This window comes from Monodelphis domestica, chromosome X (genome assembly GCF_027887165.1).
Source record: "Monodelphis domestica isolate mMonDom1 chromosome X, mMonDom1.pri, whole genome shotgun sequence".
In the NCBI taxonomy this organism is placed as follows: Eukaryota; Metazoa; Chordata; class Mammalia; order Didelphimorphia; family Didelphidae; genus Monodelphis; species Monodelphis domestica.
The window spans coordinates 16612309-16634382 of NC_077235.1; the positions used below are offsets into that span (position 1 = coordinate 16612309).

Genomic DNA, 22074 nt, shown 5'->3' on the forward strand with positions numbered 1-22074 from the left:
AGCTTAACTAACTGAACCCTCCCAGCTTATTCCTGACTGAGTTCAATGATTTCTTCTGGGTACCTCACATCTGGTGGTCAAACTAGCTTTAGGTTTAGGTAGCCATGAGTTGGCCATCCGGGCTGTCTTGCCATTTGTTGACATGGAAATGGCACAGAACTCTCAAATACTCTGAGAAACCCAGTCTTGAATCAGGATAGGGATAAATCCCATATTATATCCTTTACTCAGAGTCTGGCGCCACAACTTTTCCAGGGCATAAACCCTTCACTCTGTGGATATAATCCCTGGGAGAGCCACCAGGTTAGGTGATAACTCCAAGTAAAAAAAAATTGGGGGAACCACATGGAGGAAGTCCAGGAGCTGGGAAAGATGATTGTCATTACTGTATTTACAAAGGACATCACTGACAGTATACAATCAAGCTTAGGAAAGGAATCCTAGCCAAAGGCTAGGTTGTAAGAGAGGGGGCTGCTTACAGTGGATACTGAAGAATGGTCCCTGCCAGGTATGGATCTTCTTGGGAAAGGGTCTCTTCATACAATAGGGGAGAGTACCTAACTAGGATTGTCATTCACCTAAGGGTTCCCCACTCAGTCTGAAACTGCTCACCTCAGATTCCCTTCAGGGTGGATTCCCATGGGAACAGGGAACAAGTACAATTTTTGGGGTCTCCAACCTACAAGCTCCTCCTTATACCTGAGTTTCACCAGATCCCACTAGGCCCCAAGTATGTGGTTTCTAGATTCCATGTTGACACACCTTATTGCTGATGCTGTGAATACATTCACTGCATTCAATGAGGAAAAGTAGGAGCTGTATTTGCCAATGGTGGCCCTTAATGCAGGCACACTATGGTTTTTTACTGGAAACACAATTGCTTACAGTTTGACACGTGATGAAGATCATAGCACAGACTTGTAAAATCCCATGTGATTCCTTTTCTGTTGTTTATCTGGTTATTTGTTAAAAAGCAGTAAAAATTACAGGAATGTAAGATGTAGAACATGTTCTGTGGATTCACACCACCATGAATCCTATCTTGCAAAGACTGAGTTAAAATTTGAGAACACACTTTTTCTCTCACAACAATCTCCCCATTCCCCTCTCTGAGGAAATGTCAAAGGTCAATGGACTTCCCGGTGTTCCTGTTGTCAACCTGGAATCTAGAAGCCTCACACTTGTGGCCTAGACGGGTCTGGTGTAGCCTGGGTTTCCGGAGGAGCTTGTAAGTTGGACACCCCAAAGTTTGTACTTGTTCCCTGATCCCGTGAGAATCCAGAGAGATAGAGACAGACAAACAGAAAGACAGATAGGCAGGCCGACTGGCAGATGGGTAGTCAGATAGGTAGGAGGGCAGATACATGGATATAAAGATAGCACATAGAGAGACACATAGACACAGACAGAGGGATAAGAAAGGCAGGGAGACAGACAGAGAGACAAATAGGAAGATAGAATCAAAAGACATAGAAACAGAAACAGAATGAAAGATAGTCAGAGATATTGAATATCGGGGAGTGAAACAACACGAAAGACAGAGAGAGATAGATGGAAGGACAGACCGAGGGAAGATGGAATGGAGAGACAGACAGGCTGAGAGAGACACAGAAAATCAGGCAGATGGATAGACAGACAGAAGGGGATAGACAGATAGCAATAGAGATAGATCAGTAGACTGATATATAAAAAGAATTATAGAGAAACGGAGTGACAGACGCATAGAGAAGGATCGACAGATATACAGAAAGACTGACAGATGGACTAGTTTCTCTGTCATTTTGTCTATCTGTTTTCCTTTCTGTGTATCTAAAAGTCTGTCTCACTGTATGTGCAACTGTCAATCTACCTATCTATCCATATTTTTATCTGTCTCTATTTTTTGTCTGTCTGTCTATCTATCTGTCTATCTATCTATCTATCTATCTATCTATCTATCTATCTATCTATCTATCTATCTATCTCTTTGTATTTCTGTCGGTGTAGTCTATGTATTGTTAACTTGGAACTAACATGGAACTATTAAATAGTCAGAAAAACCAAGTCTTTACTCAGGATAGGAATAAGTCCAATTTGGCCCTTTACTCAGAGTCGGAGCACAAGCTTTTCAGGGTGCAAACCCTGGACTCTGGGGATGTTATCCCTGGGAGCTCCACAACGCTAGATGACAACTCGGAGGAACACAAGCATTTGGGGAACCTATATACCATTTGGGAAAACGAGGGGCAGGGAAAGATGACTGACATCACTATGGCTACAAAGAAAATGGGAGTGTTCAAACTACACTGACAAGATACAATGGAGCTAGGGAAAAGAATCATAGCCAGAAGCTAGGGTGCAAGAGAAGGGGGATGCTTACAATAGTTACTAAAGGATGGTTCATGCCCAGGTCTGGCCTTCCTGAGAAAGGTTCTAATACAATAGGGGAAGCTACCTAAAACAAAGAATGTGCTTAGCATATGCTTATCTCACCCAGGCTCATCATTTCCCTTCAGGGTAGATTCTCTTGGGAACAGGAAACAAGGACAAGCTTTTGGGGTCTCCAATCTACAGGCTAAATCTAAAATTGGGGTTCATCAGATAACACTAGGCCACAAGATTGGGATTCCTAAATCCCACGTTGACAGTATCTATCAGCCTGCCTGTTTGTGCATGTCTCAGCCTGTGTGTCGGACTTTTGTGGGTTTTAAGGTGTTGAAGCCTGGCGAACTACAACCCCCAGTGTGCACCAGCAGGACCACCCATTTGAGTCCTGGCTTGTGATTGTTCTTCAATTGGACCAATCCCGAGATAGAGGAGGGACAATGGCCATGACCCCTCCTTAGCACGGAATTAATACTTTTCAAGACCAATCCCAGTAAAGGAAATACTGGGCATCATTCCCTCGACTAGCATAGAAGTGGTCCAATTCAAGACAAATCCCTCCCCGGAAATAAGGAGTAAGGACCCCTGGAGCATGCTGGGAGATGCAGTCCTCCAAACCACAACACTTGAAAAGCCATACTATCTCTATGTATCTATGAAAACGGAGAGATGGACAACTGGACAGACAGAAGGACTGACAGACAGATTAGTTGCTATGATATTCTGTCTATCTGCCTGCTGTTTAGTGCATTTATCGGTCTGTCCATCTATCTTTTGAGGGTTTTCAAGTGTTGTGACCTCCTGGGGAACTACAACCCCCAGTGTGCTCCAGGAGTCCCACCCCTTTGAGTCCTGCCTTGGGAGTGCTCCCGAATTCGACCAATCCCGAGTTAGGAGAGGGACAAAGCGAATGGCCTCTCCTGAGCCCAGGATTGATCCATTTATAAGCCAATCACACACAACAGTAGCGAGGAATATCCCTATCCCTGCCTCGGTCCAATTCAAGACCAATCCCTCCCAGGAAATGAGATGGAGGGACTGCTCGAGAACACTGCAGTGTGCAGTTCCTCAGGGCACAAGGCTACAAAACACATTCTATCTCTAGCTCTATATCCATATAGACTGAGAGATGGCCAAGGGGACCGACAGACAGGAGGACTGACAGACAGAGAGCTTCGTCAAAGGTCAATGGCATTCCCGGTTTCCCTATTGTCAACCTGGAATCAAGAAACCCCAAACTTGTGGCCTAGACGGGTCTGGTGTTGCCTGGGTTTCCGGAGGAGCTTGTAGTTTGGAGACCCCAAAGTTTGTACTTGTTCCCTGATCCCGTGAGAATCCAGAGGGATAGAGACAGACAAACAGAAAGACAGATAGGCAGGCCGACTGGCAGGTGGGTAGTCAGATAGGTAGCAGGGAAGATAGACGGATATAGAGATAGCACATAGAGAGACACATAGTCAGACATAGACAGAGATGGACAGGGGGAGAGACAGATAGAGAGGTAAATAGATAGGAAGATACAAGAAAAAGACATAGAACCCCAAATAGACAGAATGAGAGATAGAGACATTGAAAGATTAGTAGAACAACAGAATATCAGAGAGTGAAACAAAGGGACAGACAGAGACAGATAGATGGAAGGACAGACTGAGGGAAGGTGGAACGGAGTGATAGACAGAGAGACACAGAAATTCAGACAGATGGATAGTCAGACAGACAGGGATAGACAGATGGCAATACAGATAGATAGATACAGCTAGATCAAAAGATTAATATATAGACAGAATTAGAGAAAAACAGATTGAGAGACACAGAAAGATGGATCGACAGACATACAAAAGAACTGACAGATGGACTAGTTTCTCTGTCGTTTTGTCTATCTTCCTGTCTTTTATTTATTTCTTTATTCAGCACTTGTCTTTTTTATTGCTTTTCATTTTTTATTCAGTCATTTTAGCCCATTATTCCTCCTCGGTGACAAGAATCATATTCTTTCCACCCTTCCCCAAGCTGAGGGGCGATTCCACTGGGTATGACATGTGTCCTTGATGAGAACCTCTTTCCATGTTGCTGATGTTTGCACTAGGATGTTCATTTAGAGTCTATATCCCCAGCCTTAACCCCCTGGACCCTTGTAATCTAGCAGTTGTTTTTCTTGGATGTTTCTACTCTCACAGTTTTCCTTGTGAATGTGGATAATGTTCTTTCTCATAGATATGGGCATAGAATGACATTAATGTAGTATTCTATTCCATTCCATTGCAGCAAATTGTATCCATCTCTGTGTACAATGTTCTCCTTGTTCTGCTCCTCTCACTGCATCCATCCTGGAGGTCCTTTCAGTTCCCGTGGAATTCCTCCGGTTAATTGTTCCTTTGAGCACCATAGTATTCCAGCACCAGGAGATACCAGTTTGTTCACCCATTCCCCAATGGAAGGGCATCTCCTCCTTTTCCAATTTTTGGCTACCCCAAAGAGCCCAGCTATGAACATTCTTGTCCAAGTCTTTTTTCTTATTATCTCTTTGGGTTACAAACCCTGCAGTGCCATTGTTGGATCAAAAGGTAGACAGTCTTTTAGTGCCCTTTGGGCAGAGTCCCAAATTGCTCTCCATATGGTTGGATCAATTCCCCACTCCACCAGCAATGCTTTCATGTCGTTACTTTGCCTCATCCCCTCAAGCATACATTATATTCCCTTCCTGTAATATTAGCCAATCTGTGTAGCCTCCATTTTCAAGAGGAGACACATTCTCATTTATACATGGCATCAGAGTGACCACATTATTGGATAGATTCAAACTTTGAAACACCAGGCAGTGTCACCTATTAGTTGTTCGGAATTGCAGAGGTACTGCTTACTCATATGACAAAAAGAGTTCCCAGTACTGATGTTAGTCTAAACCCTATACCAGGAATGCAAGTTGAAATGTTCCATTTAGACTATCAGTCTTGGCCATTAAATTTTGTAAGTGTGCTAGGCAAAATGGAGAATCCTCTTCCTAGTGCCGGAATCTCCTAAACTGTGAATTTCTCTATACCTGTTCTTTCAAAAGTAACTTGGAAATAATGCTGAACTTTCAAATCGTCAGAAGAACCCAAGTCCTTACCCATAATTTCACCTTCAAAACAAGTTTGAACTTCAAATACGTAAGTTTCAAAATTGAAATTAGCTCAAAAATTCTCCAGATTAGAAATGTGACACTCATACACACACGCGCGCGCACACACACACCCCCTCCCAACCTAACTTTGGGGAGGTTCAGAAGCGAGGGATTGGAAAATTGCTTTCATTCCCCTTTAACTCCTGAAAAAAATTAATCATGCAAGTCTGTAGATCAAAATGATTGCTAAATTAATCCCCTTATTCTAAGTCTTGCCTCTCTGAGGATTTCATCATAGGATGACAGAATATTTGTTTTAACAAGAGAAAAGTGAGAAATAACTTAAAATGGGGGAGAAAAGCTCCGTAATTTGGAAAAAGAATGTCAAGTATAAGTTGGTAATGATCAGCAGTCAGCTGTAGAGCTTGACAGACACTTATCTGAGCCAATCCTCAGTCCTTCCATTGGCCCTTGTGACTGTATCCTAACCCATTTTCCCCCATAGCATTTCTTTTCCCCAGGATCCTCCCATAGAATTCACCTATAGATTGCAAATCTCTCTCGCCATGCTAAGATTATCTTTCTTACTACCAATTCTTTCTAGGCTTTTTCATTTCTTTCCTAACGTCTTCTGATTCGACTTTGAGACAACCCAGCACTCTGAAATCTTTGCTGCAACTTCTCCAATGGACAGATGTTCCTTTCCATCCTCTTAACAAGGTAAAATGCTCCAATTTTCAACTTTCCTTCTTCAACTCAGTCTGGGACTAACTCTGTCCTTTCTAGGTTCTCTAGTTAAAGAGCCTTGGCTCCAGGTAAATAGAATTCTCAGGGGAAACCAAATGAGCAGTTCTTCCCTCTGCTGCAGAAGTATTTCTCACATCAATTAAAATGACAGGACACAATCCTTCTCTGGATTCCGTATCGTGGGGTCTCCTTTGGATTTCTCCTAAAGATGTCTCCTTGAGCAGTTCTTCAGATTCTGGCCTGCAGGAAAACCTGGTCCAGGATTTTGCGTCCTAAGAAACATCCTGAGGGAAATCTTCACTTTCATAGGTTTTCATATCTTCACCCCTCTTCCAGAACTGTGTGTGTGTGGGGGAAATCCAGGGTGTTACTAGAAATGTCTTAGGAGTTTCCCAGGTGGGGAATTCCTTTCTCTATTAGAGGTCATGTGCCAATGATCATCAGAAATAATGCGCACAAAACCATTAGTTCTCTCTACTTCAAAAGGAAAATTAGTTCTCCTTATTCCCTGGTCTTTTCAAGCAAAAACTTATCTATTGGAATGGTTGCACTCGGGAAATTGACCTTCAAAATGCCCCAAATCAGGTAATAGTTGATGATGCTTTTCTTTTTTCAAAAACTCAAACTCCTAACATTTCCTCTCCAAAAACAACATTTAGGGTTCCTAAGGAAAAGGTTCACAATTACCTCTAACTAGGAACACCTCTACTATTCATTCTCTTTTTCTTTTTTTACTCTAATTTCCTTTGGGCTGCCAATTTGCCTTTCTCTTCTCCTTGCGTCAAAGGATGTTCGCCTATGAACAAAGCTGATCCTAGAGAGGAAGTTTGTGGCTCAATTAAAAAATATTCACGGTTTCATTGGCTTTTAAAGCAAAGTTTTTCCCCCCATATTTCGTGTTCTTTAACAGCAGTTGAAAGACCAGTAAGGTCCATAGTTACCCTTCCGCAAATGAAATTTTTTTTACTCCACAAATCACTCACACTCACACTCACACACACACACACACACACACACACACACACACACACACACACACACGGTAATCTGAAAAAATTAACCCTAACTCTTTGAAAACAAATACCAGCTTGATAAAAATGTGAAATGACTGCATACAAATAACCATGTTAATACCTCGAGGACAATGCATCTTATTGGCAATACTCAAAATTCACTGCTGTTCATATACACGATTTCACACTTTAGTCCTAGAAAAACATGGGAAGAAAAGATTAGACTGTAAAGTCAAGAATTTCTGGACCGCCTTTCGCTTTCTGCTCCATAATCCCCAGTGCAGATGGCCTGCTCCTGCCCTTGTCTCTAGCTTTTTGGAGGAATGAACTGTTGTAACACTACTTGATAGACATCATTTGCTGACATTTCTATCACCTACATTTAAAGGAAATCCATTAGACATACAGTATAGCCCAAAACTCACAGAACATTGAGAAGAAACAGAGAACTTAAGTTCTTCAGCTTCTAGGAGGAGCTCTTTCATTTACCAAATTTGGTAACTCTTTAGACCTTCAGCCCTGACATTTCAATTCATGAAGAAACTTTCTCCATTTTCGTAGCCTTAAAGCAGTTACTCAGACACTCTAGAGAATGCTTTGGCTCTCACACTCCAATTCAGGTTTCCCATTCAAAGCTTTCAACCAACCATTCACCCACGTCACCTATGTATGTATGTATGTATATATGTGTCTATTTGCTTCTCTCAGTCTCTGTCTTTCTGTCCATCTATCTGTCTGTCTGTGTCTGTCAGTTCTTTTTCACTACACAGATAGATAACTATTTATGTCTGTGTGTGTGAGAGAGAGAGAAACACAGATGTGCAGAATGTTAAATGGACAAGTTGATAGATCGGTAGACAGATAGACATATACAGGCAGACATATAGAGAGACACAGAGATAGAATGAGATAGATAGATAAACAGATAGATAGATAGACAGACAGACAGATAGATATATAGAGATACAGTTAGATATAACGACAGATAGACAGAAAGGTAGAGTGAGGTATCGACACATTAATAGACAGAGAGAATGACAGATAGAGAGTCAGAGGGTCAGACGCAGATAGAAAGACAGAGAAAGTCAAGCGATGGATACATAGACAGAAACAGACAAATATCTAGAGAGATAGACTTGGGTAGACAGATTCAAAGAGAGAGAGATAGACAGAAAAATTATTAGGTTGATAAAAAGAGAACGAAGGAGAAATAGACTTCCAGACACAGACATACTGATGGACAAAAAGACAGGACTGAGGAACAGACAGACAATCACATGAACAGATAGACGGACCGATAGATTAGTTTCTTTGTCATTCTGTCTATCTGACTTCATTTCTGTGTATCTAAAAGTCTGTCTCACTGGATGTGCAACTGTCTATCGAGATTTTTGTATCTGTCTTTCTGTGTCTCTCTATCTGTCTATCTCTCTGTCTGTCTATATCTGCCTATCTATCTATGTATCTATCTATGTATCTCTGTATCTATGTATGTATCTCTCTCATCTATCTATCTATCTATCTATCTATCTATCTATCTATCTATCTATCTATCTATCTATCTATATCTTTGTGTTTCTGTCCGTGTAGTTTATGTATCTGTCTGCCTGCCTGTTTGTGCATGGCTCAATCTCTGTGTATGTCATTTGTGTTTTAAACTGTTGTGACATCCTGGGGAACTACAATTCCCAGTGTGACCCAGGGGTCGCACCCCTTTGAGTCCTGGCTTGGGATTGGTTTTGCATTGGGCCAATCCCTTGATGGGGGAGGGACCATGGCCATGGTCCCTCCTTAGCATGGGATAGGTCCATTTCAAGACCAATCCCATGAAAGGAAGTAATGGGTGTCATCCCTGTTCCAGCATAGGATTGGTCCAATTCAAGACCAATCCCTCATTGGAAATAAGTGTTAGGGACCTCTGGAGCATGGTGGGTAATGTAGTCCCCCAGGCCACATCCCTTGAAAACCCACAGGATCTCTGTATGAATTTATGTAGAATGAGAGATTGGACATCTGGACAGAGAGAAGGACTAACAGACAGAGTATTTGATCTGTTATTCTGTCTATTTGCCTACTGGTTGGTCCATCTATCAGTCTGTCTGTCTCTTTTGTAGGTTTCCAAGTATTCTGAAAGTCTGGGGAACTACAACCCCCATTGTGCCCCAGGAATCACTCCCTTTTCAGTCCTGGCTTAGGATTGGTCCGGAACTGGACAAATCCTGTGGTGGGGGCGGGACAATGCCCATTGCCCCTCCTTAGCCCAGGATTGGTCCACCTAAACACCAATCACACAAAGGAAAGTAGGGAGCATCATTTATAACCCAGCCTAGGAATGGACCAATTCAAGAACAATCCTGCCCAGGAAAGATGGGGGAGGGACTCTTTGAGCAAACTGGGGGATGCAGTTCCTCAGTCCACAATCTGTTATTCTGTCTTACTGCCATTCTGTCTATGTATCTGTCAGTCTGCCTATCTGTCTGCCCATCAGTCCTCTCTGGATATCTGTCTCCATATAAGTATGTATGTATGTTCCTGTCTATGTATGTATCTGTTAATCAATCGATCTCCAGTGTCTGTCAATCTGTCTATCCATTGGTCTGTCCCTCTATGGAATTCATCAATCAGTCGATCTTTCCCATTCTTCTTCTCAGCTGTCCACCCTAGAAAATCGGAACAAGTGGTTGCTGGCAAGCAAAGCATATGATGGTGTCCTGGTTGTGTTCAGATGGCTCAGAAGATGTATTTGGTTCAAGATTGGAGGGGGAGTGGCAGACCTCCACTTTGGCCAGTGAGGTGAGTGGCTGTGGCAGACTGATTGATGGGTCCAAACCCTTCTGATCAGACTTATCCTTGAGGTGGTGGAAGTCTTGAATAGGAAATCAAGGAATCAAGATCTCAGAGGCTAAGCTCTGCGCCTTACTTACAGGGATCTTAACCTGTTGTCCTGACATTTCCAAACAAGGAGCATTTACTAAACAAGAATGGCATTTCCTCAGGCAGACTATGAAACAAAGTGAGTCAAAAGGACGCCGAATGTTAGCCGCCATTGAGGTCCCATGCACTCTAGTGAGGATACTGCACAAACTGTGGAGAGATGAGCTGTTACTCAGCTGCAGACCCCACCTTTCACTGCTTCTACTCACTCTTCTTTCCCCTTTGAATCAGATGCCCCAAGAGAAACACCCCTTCTTTAATGGTACAGATATCAAGAACTAGCCCATGGCTTGGGGCAAACCTCCTGCCCCAACCCCTTCTTTCTGGGCCCTGTCCTCACCTCTGTTAAATGATAGCTAAACCTCAGCATGTAGGCATGCCTGTTTGTGCATCTATCAGCCTGTGTGTCTGACTTTTGTGCTTTTTAACCTGTTGAAGCCTGGGGAAATACAACCCCCAGTGTGCACCAGCAGGACCACCCATTTGAGTCCTAGTTTGGGATTGTTTTGAATTGGACCCATTCTGTGATAAAGGAGGGACAATGGCCAGGAACTCTCCTTAGCACGGAATTAATACTTTTCAAAACCAATCCCAATAAAGGAAATATTGGACATCATTCCCTCCACTAGCATAGAAGTGGTCCAATTCAAGACAAATCCCTCCCTGGAAAGAAGTAGTAAGGACCTCTGGAGCACGCTAGGAGATGCAGTCCCCAAAGCCACAACACTTGAAAAGCCATACTAGCTCTATGTATCTATGAAAACGGAGAGATGGACAACTGGACAGACAGAAGGACTGACAGAGAGATTAGTTGATATGTTATTCTCTCTATCTGCCTGCTGTTTGGTGCATCTGTCTGTCCGTCTGTCTTTTGAGGGTTTTCAAGTTTTGTGACCTCCTGGGGAACTACAACCCTCAGTGTGCTCCAGGAGTCCCACCCCTTTGAGCCCTGCCTTGGAGTGCTCCTGAATTCGACCAATCCCGAGTTAGGAGAGGGACAAAGCGAATGGCCTCTCCTGAGCCCAGGAGTGATCCATTTATAAGGCAATCACACACACCAGTAGCGAGGAATATCCCTATCCCTGCCTCGGTGCAATTCAAGACCAATCCCTCCCAGGAAATGAGATGGAGGGACTGCTCGAGAACACTGCAGTGTGCAGTTCCTCAGGGCAGAAGGCTACAAAACACATTCTATCTCTAGCTCTATATCCATATAGACTGATAGATGGCCAAGGGGACCGACAGACAGGAGGACTGACAGACAGAGAGCTTCGTCAAAGGTCAATGGCCTTCCGGGTTTTCCATTTGTCAACCTGGAATCTAGAAGCCCCAAACTTGTGGCCTAGAAGTATCTGGTGTAGCCTGGGTTTTCGGAGGAGCTTGTAGTTTGGAGACCCCCAAAGTTTGTACTTGTTCCCTGATCCCATGAGAATCCAGAGGGATAGAGACAGACAAGCAGAAAGACAGATAGGCAGGCCGACTGGCAGGTGGGTAGTCAGATAGGTAGGAGGGAAGATAGACGGATATAGAGATAGCACATAGAGAGACACATAGTCAGACACAGACAGAGAGATAGACAGGGGGAGAGAAAGACAGATAGAGAGAGAAATAGATAGGAAGATAGAACGAAAAGACATAGAAACACAAACAGACAGAATGAGAGATAGTCAGAGAGATTGAAAGATTAATAGAACATGAGAATATCAGAGAATGAAACAAAGGGACAGACAGAGACAGATAGATTGAAGGACAGACCGAGGGAAGATAGAATGTAGAGACAGACAGACTGAGAGAGTCACAGAAAGTCAGGCACATGGATAGACACACAGACATGGATAGACAGATAGCAATATAGATAGATAGATAGATAGATAGATAGATAGATAGATAGATAGATAGATAGATAGAGTTAGATCTTTAGATGGATATATAGTCAGAATGAGAGAAAAAAGGACTGATAGACACAGATAGACAGATCGACAGACATACAGAAAGACTGACAGATGGACTAGTTTCTCTGCTATTTTGTATATCTGTCTGTCTGTCTGTGTGCCTATCATCGTGTCCAACAGTCTGCAAGACGCATCTAGCAATGTCTATGTGTCCATGTGTTTATGGATGTATGTACGTATCTCTCTTTTTCTCTCTGTCTCTCTCTCTGTCTGTCTATCCAGCTATCTATGTATCTGTCTATCTATCTATCTATCTATCTATCTATCTATCTATCTATCTATCTATCTATCTATCTATCTATCTTTCTATGTCTTAGTGCTTCTCTCTGTGTAGTCTATATAATTATCTACCTGCCTGTCTGTGTATCTAATGAGTTTGTATTTCTGCCATTCAGTCAGGTCTGGTTATATCTCTTTCTCTGTGTGTTTTTATGTGTCTATATTTTTTCTGTATCAATTTATGTATCTCTCTATGTATCTATCCAACTACTATTGAGGTGTAAAAACAGAAAACTATTAAATAGTCAGAGAACTCACTCTTTAGTCAAGGAAAGGAGGGTCAGTGTGAGAGTAAGGCTCTACACAGAACTGGGTGACACAATGCTACACAGAGTCCCAGGACTGAACTCTGGTTGCTCTGGACACTGACCCCTGGGAAAGGCAATAGCACCAGATTGGACAGTTTAAAGAAGAAAAGAATTTGGGGAACTCATCCACCATTTTTGGGAAAGCCAGGGACAGGGAAAGATGATTGACTTTCCTCTAGCTACAACGAAAATGGGAGTGTTCAAACACTACTGACAGCATCCAATGAAGCTTGGGAAAAGAATCACAGCTTGAGGAGAGGGTGTAAGGGAAAGGGCTGCTGACAGTGGAGACTAAATGATGGTCCCTGATGAGGTGGGGATTTACTTGGGAAAACATCTCTGATCCCACAGAGGAGACTACCGAAAACGAAGAGGGTCCTTAACATCTGCTTAGTTCCATTCAAGTAGTATTAGCAATCACTTGAGTCTCCACTATTCAGTTTGAACCTGATAGCTTGAGGTTCCCTTCTGGGTGGATTCTCACAGAAACCAGGAACAAGTACAAACTTTGAGTCTCCAATTTAGAAGCTATTCATAACCTTGGGGTACATCTGAATTTACTATGCTATAACTTTGGGGCTTCTAGATTTCATGGTGACACTCTATCTGTCTATCTATCTCTCTGTCTATATATGTAATTCTTTCTTTATGATTGTCCTTCCGTCCATGTCTGTTCTTTGCTTGGTCTCTCTCTCTCTCTCTCTCTCTCTCTCTCTCTCTCTCTCTCTCTCTCTCTCTCTCTCTCTCTCTGTCTCTCTGTCTCTCTCTCTGTCTCTCTCTCTGTCTCTCTCTCTCTCTCTCTCTGTCTCTGTCTCTCTCTGTCTCTCTGTCTCTCTCTCTGTCTCTCTCTGTCTCTCTCTCTCTCCCTCTCTCTCTGTCTCTCGGTCACTTTATATCTGTCTATCTGTGTTCTTTCTGTCTATCAATATTTCTATATTTTCTGGGTGACTCTTTCTGCCCTCTATGTATCTCTCTGCCTGTCTGTATGTATATCTATCTATCTGTCTGCCATCCAGTCTCTTCTCCTTATCTCTATGTATGTATGTATATATGTATGTATGTATGTGTGTATGCATCTATCTATCTATCTATCTATCTATCTATCTATCTATCTATCTATTTATCTATTCTCTTCTCTAAGTCTCCGTGTTTCTGTCCATCTATCTGTCTGTCTGTCTGTCAGGTTATTTTCTCTACAAAAATAGATAGCTATTTGTGAGAGAGGGAGGGAGGGAGGAAGAGGGAAAGAGAGACAGAGAGACAGAGAGAGACAGAGAGACAGAGAGAGACAGAGAGAGAAATAAAGAGAGAGGTAGAATTAAAGAGACAGAGAATGAAAGCGACATATATGCAGAATGATAAATGGACAAGTTGATAGATCGATAGACCAATAGACATATAGAGGCAGACACATAGAGAGACATGCATTTTGAATGAGATAAATAGATAGATAGATAGATAGATAGATAGATAGATAGACAGACCTATACAGACAGATATATAGAGACACACTTAGATATAATGAAGGATGGACAGAAAGGTAGACTGAGGTATCGATAGATTAATAGACAGAGAATGACAGATAGAGAGACAGAGAAAGTCAAGCAGATCAATACATAGACAGAAACAGACAAATATCTAGAGAGATAGACTTGATTAGATAGATTCAAAGAGAGAGAGATAGACAGAAAGATCACTAGGATGATAAAAAGAGAAGGAAGGATAAACAGACTTCCTGACACAGACATACTGATGGACAAAAAGACAGGTCAAAGGAACAGACAAACACATGAACAGATAGACGGACCGATAGATTAGTTTCTTTGTCATTCTGTCTATCTGACTTTTTTCTGTGTATCTACAAGTCTGTCTCACTGGAGGTGCAACTGTCTATTTATCCAGATTTTTGTATCTGTCTGTCTGTGTCTCTCTATCTTTCTGTCTTTATCTGCCTATCTATCTATCTATCTATCTATCTATCTATCTATCTATCTATCTATCTATATCTTTGTGTTTCTGTCGGTGTAGTTTATGTATCTATCTTCCTGCCTGTTTGTGCATCTCTCAATCTCTGTGTATGTCATTTGTGTTTTAAAATATTGTGACATCCTGGGGAACTAAAATTCCCAGTGTGACCCAGGGGTCCCACACCTTTGAGTCCTGGCTAGGGATTGGTTTTGCATTGGGCCAATCCCTTGTTGGGTGAGGGACCATGGCCATGGTCCCTCCTTAGCATGGGATAGGTCCATTTCAAGACCAATCCCATGAAAGGAAATAATGGGTGTCATCCCTGTTCCAGCATAGGATTGGTCCAATTCACGACCAGTCCCTCATTGGACATAAGTGTTAGGGACCTCTGGAGCACAGCGGGTAATGCAGTCCCCTAGGCCACAACCCTTGAAAACCCACAGGATCTCTGTATTAATCTATGTAGAATGAGAGATGGACATCTGGACAGAGAGAAGGACTAACAGACAGAGTATTTAATCTGTTATTCTATCTGTTCTCCTACTGGTTGGTCCATCTATCAGTCTGTCTGTCTCTTTTGTAGGTTTTCAAGTATTTTGAAAGCCATGGGAACTACAACCCCCATTGTGCCCCAGGAATCACTCCCCTTTGAGTCCTGGCTTTGGATTGGTCCAGAATTGGACAAATCCTGTGGTGGGGGCGGGACAATGCCCAAGGCTCCTCCTTAGCCCAGGATTGGTCCACATAAAGACCAATCAAAAACAGGAATGTAGGGAGCATCATTTATTACCCAGACTAGGAATGGACCAATTCAAGACCAATCCTGCCCAGGAAAGATGGGGGAGTAAAGAGTTGAGCAAACTGGGGAATGCAGTTCCTCAGTCAACAACCCAGGAAAAGCCACACTATCTCTAGCTCTATATCCATATAGACTGAGAGATAGAAAACTGGACTGACAGACAAGAGGACAGACTGACAGAGAGCTTCATTTATCTGTTATTCTTTCTTACTGCCATTCTGTCTATATATCTCTCAGTCTGTCTATCTGTCTGCCCATCAGTCCTCTCTGGGTATCTGTCTCCATATAAGTATTTATGTATGTTCCTGTCTATGTATGTATCTGTTAATCAATCGATCTCCAGTGTCTGTCAATCTGTCTGTCCATTGGTCTGTTCCTCTATCTAATTTATCAATCAGTCGATCTTTCCCATTCTCCTTCTCAGGTATCCACCCTAGAAAATCGGAACAAGTGGTTGCAGGCAAGCAAAGCATATGATGGTGTCCCTGTGATGTTCAGGATTGATCAGAAGATGTATTTGGTTCAAGATTGGAGGGGGAGTGGCAGACCTCCACTTTGGCCAGTGAGGTGAGTGGCTGTGGCAGACTGGATGATGCGTCCAAACCCTTCTGATCAGACTGATCCTTGAGGTGCTGGAAGTCTTGAATAGGAAATCAAGGAATCAATAGCTCAGAGGCTAAGCTCTGCGCCTTACTTACAGGGATCTTAACCTGTTGTCCTGACATTTCCCAACAAGGAGCATTTACTGAACAAGAATGGCATTTCCTTGGGCATGCTATGAAACAAAGTGAGTCAAAAGGACACAGAATGTTAGCCACCATTGAGATCCCATGCACTCTAGTGAGGATACTGCACAAACTGTGGTGAGATGAGCTGTTCCTCAGCTGCAGCCCCCACCTTTCACTGCTTCTACTCACTCTTTTTGCCCCTTTGAATCAGATGCCAAAGAGAAACACCCCTTCCTTAATGCTGCAGATGCCAAGAACCAGCCCCATGGCCTGGGACAAATCTCCTCCCCAAATCCCTTGTTTCTGTCCTCACTGCTGTCAAATGATAGCTAAACCACAGCATGGAGGTCTGCTGTCTTGCTATCCTCCCAAGGAACAGCTTTTGCACCCATGCTCTTCTACCTCAGCTGCCTCTTGACCACATTCAACATGACTTTCAAATCAATAAAATGTCTCTTTTATTTTGAAGCTAAGTTTCAGAGGTTTGCATTCTTGACAATGGTATCCCTCCGGAGCTCCAGGGGTGCTTCTCTGTACCGCACAACAATCATCCTGGGTGCCATTCAATAAAATGATGTCATCTCCTCAGGGAGAAAACTGACACCTGGGGCCAAGGAAGAAATGCAAAATCTTGAAACAGCTGGAGACCAGAAACTAAGTCTGGAGAATTGATCCTTCTCAAACTTTTCTAGCCAGCCTTTTATTTATTTCTTTATTCACTGATTTTATTATTGCTTTTTAGATATTATTTAGTCAATTTAGCATATTTTTCCTCCTCGGTGACAAGAATCATATTATGTCCACCATTCCTGTAGCTGAGGGGCAATTCTACTGGGTATGACATGTGTCCTTGATGAGAACATCTTTCTATGTTGTTGATGTTTGCACTAGGATGTTCATTTAGAGTCTATATCCCCAACCCTAACCCCCTGGACCCCTGTAATCTAGCAGTTGATTTTCTTCAGTGTTTCTACTCCCACATTTTCCTTGTAAATGTGGATAGTGTTTTTTCTCGTAGATCCCTCTGGATGGTTCAGGATCACTGCATTGCCACTAATGAATAAGTCCATTTCATTCCATTGTACCGCAGTGTATACGTCTCTGTGTACAATGTTCTCCTGCTTCTGCTCCTCTCACTCTGCATCCATTCCTGGAGGTCTTTCTAGTTCCCTTGGAATTCCTCCAGTTTATTATTCCTTTGAGCACCATAGTATTCCAGCACCCACATATACCACAATTTATTCAGCCATTCCCCAATGGAAGGACATCCCCTCCTATTCCAATTTTTAGGGACTGTAGAGAGCGCAGCTATCAATATTCTTAGCCAATTCTTTTTTCTCATTATGTGTATGGGGTACAAAGCCAGTAGTGCTTTGGCTGGATCAAAAGGAAGACAGTCTTTTTGTGCTCTTTGGGCAGAATTCCAAATTGCCCTCCAGAATGGTTGCATCAATTTAACACTCCACCAGCAATCCCTTCACATGTCCCGACTTTGCTACATCCCCTGCAGCATTCATTACATTCCCTTGCCATCATGTTAGCCAATCTGTCTAGCCTCTATTTTAAAGAGAACTGTCAGCTGGACTCAGGAAACAAGGCCAACCAAAGAAAAGAGTCAAGGATCAGCTAAAGTCAAACTTGAAGTGGGCTGGCATTACACCAAAGCAACTAGAACTCGCTGCCTCTGACAGAAGCAGCTGGCGAACGCACATTAACCATGCCACCACCACCTTTGAAGATAAATGACATCGACGTCTTGCCACTGGGCGTGAACGCCGACACCAGGCCACAACCGCACCTCCAGTAACAACTGGTGTTCCATGCCCCATGTGCCACGAAGTCTGCGCCTCTGCCTTTGGATTCCAAAGCCACCTGAGGGTACACCGTAGATGAAACTGCACAAAGACAATAGTCATTCTCGGTCACCGAGAGACTAACACAAATAGCCTCTATTTTAAAGAGGAGGCACATTCTCATTGATGCATGGCATCAGAGTGACCACATCATTGGATAGATTCAAACTCTGAAACATCAGGCAGTGTCTTCTATTAGTTGTTAAGGATTGGCAGAGGTACTGCTTACTCAAACGACAAAAAGGGTCCCAGTACTGATGTTCATCTAAACTCAATAGCAAGAATGCAAGTTGCAATGTTCCATGTACACTATCGGTCGTGGCCATTAAGTTTTTTAAGTGTGCTTGATAAGATGGAGAATCTTCTTCCTAGTTCCAGAATCTCGCAAACGGTGAATTTCTCAATAATTTTTCTTTCAAAAGTAACGTCCTTGAACCCATTAACATGGAAATAATGCCGACCTATCAAATAGTCAGAAAAACCCGAGTCTTTAACCACAATTTCACCTTCATAACAACTTTGAAATTAAAATTTAAAAGTTTCACACACACACACACACACACAAAGACACACGCACACACCCTCTCCCTATCTTTGCGAACGTTGGGAAGCTCTGGATTGAAAAACTGTTTACACTCCCCTTTACCTACTGAACAAAATATAATCATGCCAGTCTGTAGACCAAAATGATCCTTAAAATAATTCCCATATTCTAAGCCTTGCCTTTCTGAGGATTTCATCATAGATTGACAGAACATTTGCTCTAACAGGAGAAAAGTGGGAAATAACTCAAAATAGTGAAGAAAAGCTCCCTAATTTGAATACAAATGTCAGATATAAGTTGGTAATGATCAGCGGTCAGCTATAGAACTTGATAGAAACTTAGCTGAGCCATTCCTCAGCTGTTCCATTGGCCCTTGTGACTGTATCCTAACCAATTTTCCTCCATAGCATTTCCTTTCCCCATGATCTTTCCAAAGAATTCACCCTTAGATGGCAATTCTCTCTCACCATGCTGAGATTATCTTCCTTACTACCAATTCTTTCTAGGCTACATCATTTCATTTCTAACATCTTCTGATTCGACTTTGAGACAACCCAGAACTCTGGAATTTTTGCTGCATCTTCTCCAATGGACAGATGTTCCTTTCCATTCTCTTAACAAGGTAAAATGGTCCTATTTTCAACTTTCCTCCTTCAACTCAGTCTGGGGACTAACTCTGTCCTTTCTAGGTTCTCTAGTTAAAGGGCCTTGGCTCCAGGTAAATAGAATTCTCAGGGGAGATCAAATGGCCAGTTTTCCCTCTGCTGTCGAAATGTTTCTAAAGTCATTAAAAATGACAGGACACAATCCTTCACCGGATACCGTATCTGGGGGACTCCTTCAGATTTCTCCTAAGATGTCTCCTTGAGCAGTTCTTTAGATTCTGGGCTGGAGAAAAATCTGGTCCAAGCTTTTTGCTCCTAGGAAACATCTTGAGGTAAACCTTCCCTTTCATAGGTTTTCATATCTTCACCCCCACGCCAGAACTGGGGGGGCGGGGTAACATCCAGGGCATTCTAGAAATATCTTAGGAGTTTCCCAGGTGGGGAATTCCTTTCTCTATTAGTGGTCATGCGCCAATGATCATCAGAAATAATGCGGACAAAAACATTAGTTCTCTCCACTTCAAAAGGAAAATTAGTTCTCAGTAATTGCTTGTCTTTACAAACAAAAATTTATCTATTGTAATGGTTGCACTCTGGAAATTGACCTTCAAAATGCACCAAATCAGGTTATAGTTTAGATGATGCTTTTCCATTTTCAAAAACTCAAACTGGTAACGTTTTCTCTCCAAAAACAAAATTTAGGGTTACTAAGGAAAGGTTCAAAATTACCTCTAACAAGGAACACCTCTACGATTCCCTTCTCCTTTGCATTTTTTACTCTAATTTCCTTTTGGCTGCCAATTTGCCTTTCTCTTCCCCTTGCCTCAAAGCACATTGGCCTATGGCTAAAGCAGCTCCTAGAGAGGACATTAGTGGCTCAATTAAAAAATGTTCAGGGTTTCCTTAACATTGAAAGCAAAACCTTTTCCCCTGTATTTCCTGTCCTTTGACAACAATTGAAAGACCCGTCACGTACACCGTTGCCCATCCTCAAATGAACTTTCTTTACTCCAGAAATCACACACACACACACACACACACACACACACACACACACACACACACACACACACACAGAGTAATCTGAAAAAAATCAAACCTTGCTCTTTGGAAGCAAATAACAGCTTGACAAAAATATGAAATGACTGCACCGAAATAACAAAGTTATTACCCAGTAGAAAATGCATCTTATTGGCAATACTCAAAATTCAGTGCACTTGATATACATGATTTCACACATTAGTCCTAGCAAAACTTGGGAAGAAGATTAGACAGTAAAGTCAAGAATTTCTGGACCTCCTTTGGCCTTCTGTTCCATAATCCCCTGAGGTCTCCTGCCCTCCTCTCTAGATTTTGGGAGGAATGAACTGTTGTAGCAAAACTTGATAGGCACTATTTGCTAACGTTTCTATCACCTGCATTCAGAGGACATCCATTTGACATGCAGTATAGCCCAAACTCCACAGAACGTTGAGAAGAAACAGAGAACTTAAGTTCTTCAGCTTCTAGGAGAAGCTCTTTCATAAACCAATTTTGATAACTCGTTAGAATTTAACCCCTGACATTTCAAATCAAGAAGACACTTTCTGTATTTTAGTAGGCTGAAAGCATTTACCCTGACCCTCTATAAAACACTCTGGCTCTCACATTCCAATTCAAACTTCCCATTCAAGGCTTTCAGCCAACCATTTACACAGGTCACCTATACAATCCTCGCTCTTCCTTCTACTAGAAATACTGCTTCACTCACAACCACAGGTACAAATACTCTGATAAAAAAGTTAGTCAATGAGGGAGCGTGTGGTCAGGTTGAACTGGGCACCATTTTGGCCGACATACCTTGGAACCAGATTTGATTGATGTTCCACACTTTTTCTAACATTCCCAGGTACCTGGTCCATCATATATTATATATAAATATGTACTTATGTGAATATGAACTTGGCAGCTGTTCCACTGGGTTCTAGGCTGGGGTATGCACTGAAAAGCGATTGTCCACTTGGTTCCTAATTAAACAGAGGTTCCTTTGCCAAGAGTTTGACTTACCTAACTGAACCCACCCAGATGATTCCTGACTGAACTCAATGGGTTCTTGTGTGTACCTCACATTTGATGGTCAAACTGGCTAGTGGTTTAGGCAGCTATAACTTGGGCTTCCTGGATGGCTCGCCATTTGTTAACTTGGAAATGACATAGAACTATCAAATAGTATGAAAAACCAAGTCTTGAATCAGGATAGGAATAAATCCCATATTCTATTCTTTACTCAGAGTCTTGGACCACAACTTTTTCAGGACATAAACCCTGAACTCTGGGGATGTTATACCTGGGAGGGACACCAGGCTAGATGAAAACTGCAAGGCACAAGAGAATTTGGGCAACCTTTGTACTTCCTCGGGGAAATCCAGGAGCAGGGAAAGATGAGTGACATTGCTGTAGCTACAAAGGAAATCACTGACAGGATACAATCAAGCTTAGGAAAGGAACCCTAGTCAAAGGCTAGGGTCTAAGAGAGGGGGCTGCTTACAGTGGATACTGAAGAATGGTCCCTGCCAGGTGTGGAATTCTCGGGAACGGGTCTCTTGATATAAGAGGGGAGAGTACCTAACTAGGATTGTCATTCACCTGAGTGTGCCCCACTCAGTCTGAAACTGTTCGCCTGTGATTCCCTTCAGGGTGGATTCCCATGGCAACAGGGAACAAGTACAATCTTTGGGGTCTCCAACCTACAAGCTCCTCCTGAAACCCGGGCTTCACCAGATCCCACTAGGCCACAAGTTTGGGGTTTCTACATTCCATGTTGACACACCTTATTGCTGATGCTGTACATACATTCACTCCATTCAATCAGGAAAAGCAGAAGCTGTATTTGCCAAT

The 22074-nt window shown here is 42.5% G+C and overlaps 1 long non-coding RNA gene across 1 annotated transcript in view; it reads left to right on the top strand.

Annotated features, from left to right (window-relative positions):
- Nucleotides 1–22074, top strand: part of LOC130456083 (uncharacterized) — a 134068-nt gene that overhangs the window by 53769 nt on the left and 58225 nt on the right. Inside the window, exons 8-10 of the long non-coding RNA XR_008914385.1 lie at nucleotides 9879–10020; nucleotides 15892–16034; nucleotides 19099–19214. This is a non-coding gene — a long non-coding RNA (uncharacterized LOC130456083). The remainder of the gene's footprint in view (nucleotides 1–9878; nucleotides 10021–15891; nucleotides 16035–19098; nucleotides 19215–22074) is intronic.